The sequence below is a fragment of the Scyliorhinus torazame genome, chromosome 25 (assembly GCF_047496885.1).
Source record: "Scyliorhinus torazame isolate Kashiwa2021f chromosome 25, sScyTor2.1, whole genome shotgun sequence".
NCBI classification, from domain to species: Eukaryota; Metazoa; Chordata; class Chondrichthyes; order Carcharhiniformes; family Scyliorhinidae; genus Scyliorhinus; species Scyliorhinus torazame.
Window position 1 is genome coordinate 7,980,056 of NC_092731.1, and position 7,500 is coordinate 7,987,555.

At 49.1% G+C, this 7,500-nt stretch overlaps 1 protein-coding gene and 1 non-coding gene across 2 annotated transcripts in view; both read left to right on the forward strand.

Annotated features, from left to right (window-relative positions):
• The window catches only part of sae1 (SUMO1 activating enzyme subunit 1), a 143,944-nt gene that overhangs the window by 43,483 nt on the left and 92,961 nt on the right, over positions 1–7,500 (forward strand). The gene's annotated exons all lie outside the window — the stretch shown is intronic.
• Positions 7,347–7,448, forward strand: LOC140402575 (U6 spliceosomal RNA). Its single transcript, XR_011938175.1, has one exon. It is a non-coding gene; the product is annotated as a U6 spliceosomal RNA (small nuclear RNA).

Here is a 7,500-nt window from a genome sequence, read left to right on the forward strand (position 1 = left end):
GACAGCCATCTGTCTTCGACAACAAAGGTGTAAGTTCCAAATCAGGACTGTTACTTTACAGTCCCGCAACACACTGAGCGATTGAAGAGTTCAGTTGAGTGACAACGCTAGCCACAGATGGTGAAGCCCACGCGGTATTACCTCTTGGACGTCTGCTGCGCTTTCCTTTCCTCATCTCTGCTCTCTCCTCTCACCCGGCTACCTCCCTTCCGCCTTCTTGACTCCACAGCGCAGTGAAACCGTCTGGTGTGGCCTGTTGTTAGTCCCCCTCGCCCCAGTTTATATCAAAAATTTAAGCTGGTACAACAGATCCTTTTGATTGCCCAGTGACAAACATTGGCTGCTAGTCCGGCAATGTCTCAGTTTTGACATTATCATCCTTGTTTTCAAATCTCTCTGTGTCCTCACCCCTCCCTACCTCTGTAATCTCAAGCTGCACAGCCTTCCGAGGGGCAGCACAGTGGTTAGCACTGTTGCCTCACAGCATCAGGGACCCGGGTTCGATTCGGCCTCGGGTGACTGTGCGGAGTCTGCACGTTCTGCCCGTGTCTGCGTGGGTTTCCTCCGGGTGCTCCGGTTTCTTCCCACAGTCCAAAGGTGTGCAGGTTAGGTGGATTGGCCGTGCTAAATTGCCCCATTAGTGTCCAATGGTTAGGTGGGGTTACGGGGATAGGGCGGGGCAATTGGGCTGGGTGGGGTGCTTTTTTGGAGGGTCGGTGCAGCCTTGATGGGGCGAGTCAAATAGGCTCCTTCTGCACTGTTGCGATTCCGTGATATCCGGACCCTCTTGTATATCTACGATTTGAACTGCTTCACCAATGGCATCCATGCCTCCGCAGCCTGGACCCCATCTCCACCCATCCCTATGTGTTTTTAAAATGCTCCTTAGAAAATCTACCTCTGTCTCAATGTGATACTTCTGTGAAGTATCTTGGCTTATTTTACTGTGCCAAAGGAGATGCATAAATGCAAGTTGCTGTTTATGGAGATAGCTCAAGCCAATGGAGGCATCTGTGTTTGGAACTTGGCTTCTCCAGGTATTCGGGAACTCGGAATTTGGTTTTCCTCATGATACTTAAAATGTGAAAAACCATAGTTTTGGGAAGACTTCACTCCTCTCCTTGGGGCTGTAGGTGGTCCATAGAGTCATAGATGTTCGGCCCAGCTGGTCCATGTTGTCCAGTTTCTATCACTGAGCTAGTCCCACTTGCTCGCATTTGGCCCATATCCCTCCAGACCCACCCTGCCCATGTGTCTTAATTGCTTTTTAAAGGACAAAAATCGTACCCGCCTCTGCCACTGCCTTTGGCAGCTCGTTCCATATGCTCACCACCCTCTGTGTGAAGAAATTTCCCCAGGTCTCTGCTGTACTGCAGCACACTCAGAATAAAAATATTCTATTATTTAAGCTAATTTTGTGTTGTCTTACGCGCTAGGGTTAGAAGTAAGTTAATAACATCAGGTGGGGAGCTCTCATCAGAACTCTAACATTGTGCTTTTGTATCCCTGGCGGTGTTAAGTTGGTTAAAAATTTGTGTGCGCTTTGAAACTGGTTGAAGCTCTTGGCTGTGACTCCGTTGGTGGGACAGGGATCTGTGTGTCAGAAAGTTGTAGGTGCCAGGCACACCCAAGGGTAAAACTCATTGGAACTCTACAGAGTGCACCCTGAAAGCGACCTCTGAATGTGTCCTCTGCCAGCGTGCCAAAGATATAAACAGGTGCCTATATTATGGAAGTTCCATATAATTTGAATTTGATTTGATTTATTATTGTCACATGTATTAGTATACATGTATTAGCATGCATATTCTTGCATGCTGTACAAACAATGCATACCGTACATAGGGAAGGAAGGAGAGACTACAGAATATAATGTTACAGTTAGAGCAAGGTGTAGAGAAAAGATCAACTTAATACGAGGTAGGTCCATGCAAATGCCTGGTGGCAGCAGGGAAGAAGCTGTTCTTGAGTCGGTTGGTACGTGACCTCAAACTTTGGTATCTTTTCCTGACGGAAGAAGGTGGAAGAGAGTATGTTCGGGGTGCGTGGGGTCCTTAATTATGCTGGCTGCCTTTCCGAGGCAGCGGGAATTATAGACAGAGTCAATGGATGGGAGGCTGGGTTGCGTGATGGACTGGGCTACATTCACCACCTTTTGTAGTTTCCTGCGGTCTTGGGCAGAGCAGGCTCCATACCAAGCTGTGATACTACCAGAAAGAATGCTTTCTATGGTGCATCTGTAGAAGTTGGTGAGGATCGTAGCTGACATGCCAAATGTCCTTAGTCTTCTGAGAAAGTAGAGTCGTTGGTGGGCTTTCTTAACAATAGTGTGAAACTATAGAAATATGCATAGTTACATTTAGTTTGTATTAATCTGTGCTGAGAAATGAGACCCATTGGAGCTTCAATGTGCATGGACTATAGTTTGCTCTGAGTGAGCTTCGTCCACTATGAGCTAGCTGGTGTCTGATATTTGAGATAAATTGCATTGGTATGAAATAGCTTCTTTTTTTTTAAGCAGTGTTTTGTGTGAAAATGATTCCAGCAGTTCAAAGAGGAGGCTAAAGTCCCACGGAGTTAAAATAATAAGACACCAGTGATGTTATGGCACAACAACTGATTGAGGGATTAGGACGTTGACCTAAATAGCAAAAGGCAAAGCTCATAACAACCATATGAGCCCAGATTAGGTTAGAGACTTGTAGCCACTCCCTGATGTCCTGTTTATGCAGCGGCTGAATTTTAAAATTTTGGGAGGGAATTCTGTCGTTGATTTTTTGTACCAGCAGTGATATCTGTGTAGGTATCGCTGACCTGCGTCCTCCATACCTTTATTACCATTACCACCTTTTAAGAAAGATTAGCAGTCATTATCATCAAATTCAACTGCAGGTGATTCACTGAATGTACTTCACCTGAACCCCTCAGTGAGATTGTTTATTCTCCGTACAGCTCAGAAGCTGAAGAATGTCCAAAGCACAGGAGGGAAAGGCGGGACTCTGAGAGAGCCCGGGTAATAATCCCATGCATCCTCCTCTTACTTTGAACTAGGTTTTCATTTGCCAGCAGTATTGTGAGAGATGCCGATAGTCCGTGGGCGCGATTCTCCGAGGCCACGCCGGTTGGGAGAATCGATGGCCGCGCCATTATATCGCGCAACGCCAGTCCGATGCCGTTCCGCCATTCTCCCAACCGGCGAGAACAGCCCCGTCGGGTTCTGCGCCGCGCCAGCCATAGAACCGCCAGAGACACTCACAACGGCGATTCTCTGGTACCCCCGCTATTCTCCGGCCCGAATGGGCCGAGCGGCCGCTCCGACGTGACAGGTTACAGCCGACGCCATCCACACCTGGTCGCTGCCAGCGGGAACTGTGCGGGAACGCTGGGGGGGGCGGCCTGTGGGGGGGGGGGGTTCCTTCACCGGAGGGGGGGGGCCTCCGATGGGGTCTGGCCCGCGATCGGGGCCCACCGATCGGCGGGCCGACCTCTCTAAAGGAGGACCTCCTTTCCTCCGCCGCCCCGCAAGATCCATCCGCCATCTTCTTGCGGGATGGCCTCGGGGAGGACAGCAACCACGCATGCACGGGTTGGCGCCGGCCAACCTGCGCATGCACGGGTGACTTCATTTACGCAACGCCGGCCGCATCATTTACACGGCGCTGCTTTTTACGCGGCGCCAAGGCCCAGCGCGCGTAAAATAGCCCCCCAGGGGTGGGAGAATAGGGGGCTGGGAGCGGGCTCCGATGCCGGAGTGAAACACTCCGGTTTTCACTATGGCGTCGGGACTTTGTCTCCCTTTGGGAGAATCGCGCCCAGGATTCTAGAATGAATCACCAGAACAACTGGAGATCAGGCAATAATAATATGTTCATATAGGCGTTTGGCAGGACAGAACTTCGTATTGTTGAAAAAAAGAGACATGCTGTCAAAGTTTTTTGTCTTGCACTCATCAGAACAGATTCGTAAGAACGCCAAATCTCAAAGGGGACAATTTACCCTGCATGACAAGAGGTTGCTGATTGGGTGACAAGTGGGCTCCGGTGGAGGCGGGGAACAGTTATCTGCCACGCTTTCGATTGAAGTTCAAACCATGCAGGTCATCTCTGGTCAAGACATTGCCATGGGGAATGACTGTCCCCACGCTTTTAGTTTAGTTGGGAAAGATGCGATGCGTGGACACGCTCCTTCTGTCTGCACAGGACAGGGGCCTGTGTGTGAATATATCCAGCACATGTAAGTGAGTCACACCGTGAGCCCAACTGACTATCTTAAATTGGTCTTTTGTGTAATTCTTAGCACAATCAGGATTGTTTAGCAAGTGTTGTCCAATCACATCTGATGTTGGATACTATGTTCTTTTAAAAAAATATTTCTTTATTCTCCTTTTTCGTATTTTCTCCCAAATTTACACCCAACAACAATAAATAATAATCAGTAATAAACAGTAATCAGAAACTAATATGTCAATCCCCATATCAATAACAACGATCCCATCCTCCCACCAAACCCAAAACATTCGCCCGCATGTTCACATGAACAACTGACAAAAAGGAATCGGGGATTACCCATAGTCACCCTTAATACACACAGCCCCCCTCCCACCCACCCACCCCAACTAATAATCGATGTTATCCAGTTCTTGAAAGTGCATAATGAATAATGCCCATGAATTGTAGAACCCCTCCGAGCTTCCCCTCAGTTCAAACTTAACCTTCTCAAGAGTCAGGAATTCCAACAGATCCCCCCGACACGCCAGGGCACAGGGTGGAGAGGCTGCTCTCCAACCCATCAGGATCCCCCTTTGGGCGATCAACGAGGCGAAGGCTACAACCTCTGCCTCCGCACCCTTTTCCAACCCCGGCTGGTCCGACACCCCGAATATGGCCTCCCGGGAGCCCGGGTCCAGTTTCACGTGCACCACTTTAGAAATTACCCTAAAAACCTTCTTCCAGTAATCCTCTAGCTTTGGACAGGACCAAAACATATATGAATGTGATTAGCCCCCCCACCCCCCGGCAACGCTCACACACATCTTCTACTCCTTCAAAGAATTGGCTCATCCTCGCCCTCGTGAGGTGTGCTCTGTATACCACCTTCAGCTGTATCAGCCCCAACCTCGTGCACGAGGTGGAGGCATTCACTCTCCGGAGCACCTCACATCAGAACCCCTCCTCCATATCCTCTCCCAACTCCTTCCTCCCGGATACTATGTTCTTGAGTTTTGCAAACATGGGCCGGTTGAGTATGGTCAGTACTTTGCTTGTTGTGTAAAATTGGTCCTTTATTTTCACCGTGTACGATCAAAGTGACAGCTCTTCTACCCAGGTCCCAAGTTGCCGAGTGAGCGAACGTTCGATCAAACTACTAACTCATTGCCAGAGCTGAGAGTTGGAGAGTCACTCAAAGTGAAATTTGCTTCCTGTCATTTCACTTTGATTGTATCACTCGTGTTGCAACTTTGACTTCAGGAGTGTTTCAGCGGTTGGGAGAGTAGTTTGGACGTGGCAAGGCATCAGTTGCTGAACAGGACTTCGTTCCATACCCTCAGTTGGTGTGCTTCTCCAGCCATGTGCACAAATGTGCTGAATCTACTCTCTCTTTGTTGCTGATTCCTTTGGCCATTTTCCCCTCACAACCCCCAGTCAAATGGTCAGTCTGAGGATGGGAACAGGGGTGATCGTTCAATGAAACACCCAGCGCTGCAATGCGGGCCCCCGGCCAATGGAGGGGCTCCATACGGAGAGGTGACATGTGGTGGCAACATCACGGGAACACCAATCAGAGCCTTGGTAGCTCTAAATTTGCTGATGAGCCGATCAGAACAACACCAGGCTCTGATTGGTGGACTCCCCTTTAGAGCGGGAAAACAGGTAGCACAGTGATTAACACTGCTGCCTCACCGCTCCAGGGACCCGGTTCAATTCCAGACTCAGGTGACTGTCTGAGTGGAGTTTGCACATTCTCCCCTTATCTGAGAAAGGATATTCCTGCTATACAGGATGTGCAATGAAGGTTTACCAGGAGTTTAGAAGAGTGAGGGGGGAATCTCATAGAAACCTATAAAATGTTAACAGGACCAAACCGGGTAGATGCAGGAAGAATGTTCCTGATGATGGGTGTAGCCACTCAAAATGGCCAACTCCTGATTTAAAATGGCGAACGGCAAAGGCTGATGGGAAAGTCAGCCAACAGGACAAAAACCAGCAGCTGCAGGTTGAGTGTGTATTTACCTCTGGAAAGGCCACACAATATCGATACCAGCGACCATCAGCATAACAAAACAACAGCCATCTGCATACTAATGAGCAATCCCCGGGAACAATAAGCAACATTTAGACACACAAAGCGAAACCAGACTCTTCGACGCCAGCAGGAGCCAACACAAAAGGAGGTGAACGAGCACCTCAAGACCGCCCATCGATCAGGGAACCGCTCCAGCATTGGAGAAAATCGAACCAAGCGATTGGGACAAAGTCCAATCACTTGGGACCAGGTACAGGGTCCGCCCCGAAAGGCGGGAAGCCCCTGGGGGCTATGAGAATTGAGCCCCAAGTTCAAATCGCTCTCTTCTCTTCTTCTCCACCTCTTTGCGCTCTTCGTCCTGCCCGGGTCACCCAGCAACAACGAACCAACATTGACCGTGACCGGTGCAGTGGCTCCAGTGATCATCAAACTCGTAAGCCTTACTTCAACGCTAGCTACGAGATAGGCGCTCCTAGCTACCAATCTCTACCAACTTCGAATCCCGCAGGCTCAGAACCTGAACGAAAGGCCATTTGTTTCCCTGACCTGGTGGGCCAGTTCCAAGTTAAGTATTGGCCTGTTAGCCGTAGAAGTAGCTTAAACGTAGAATTTGTGCATGAGTAGCGATTACTGTGTATAATAAATGTGCTTTGATTTAAATCTTACTAATCGGTGTATTGGATTATTGATCATTACTCGGACTTGAACCTCGTGGCGGTATCATAAAGATACCTGGCGACTCGAGAGCAAAGGTAATAAAACAGAGCAATTGAACTAAGGCAAAGTTAGCAACATGGGGGAGTCCAGAACCAGGGGTCACAGTCAAAGGATAACCATTCCGGACTGAGACAGAAGACATTTCATCACCCAGCGAATGCCGAGCCTGCGGAATTCACTACCACAGAAAGAAGTGAGGCCAAAAAGATGTTTTCAACACGCAGTTAGATGTAGCACTTGGAGCTAAAGTGATCAAAGGATATGGGGGGAGAAAGCGGAAACAGGCTACTGAGTTGCGCAATCAGCCATCATCATAATGAATGGCGGTGGGGCAGGCTCGAAGGGATGAATGGCCTCCTCCTGTTTCTATCACGGGAATGCCATAATGGTGCTCGCTTCGGCAGGGAAAAATTGGAACATACAGAGAAGTTTAGCAGTGCCCCTGCACAAGGCGGAATGTCACAATGACTGAGGTGTACTTACAGAACTCTACGACTTTGCTAGTGGCTGTTGACATCAGCTTGTCGAACTCGCAGTAGT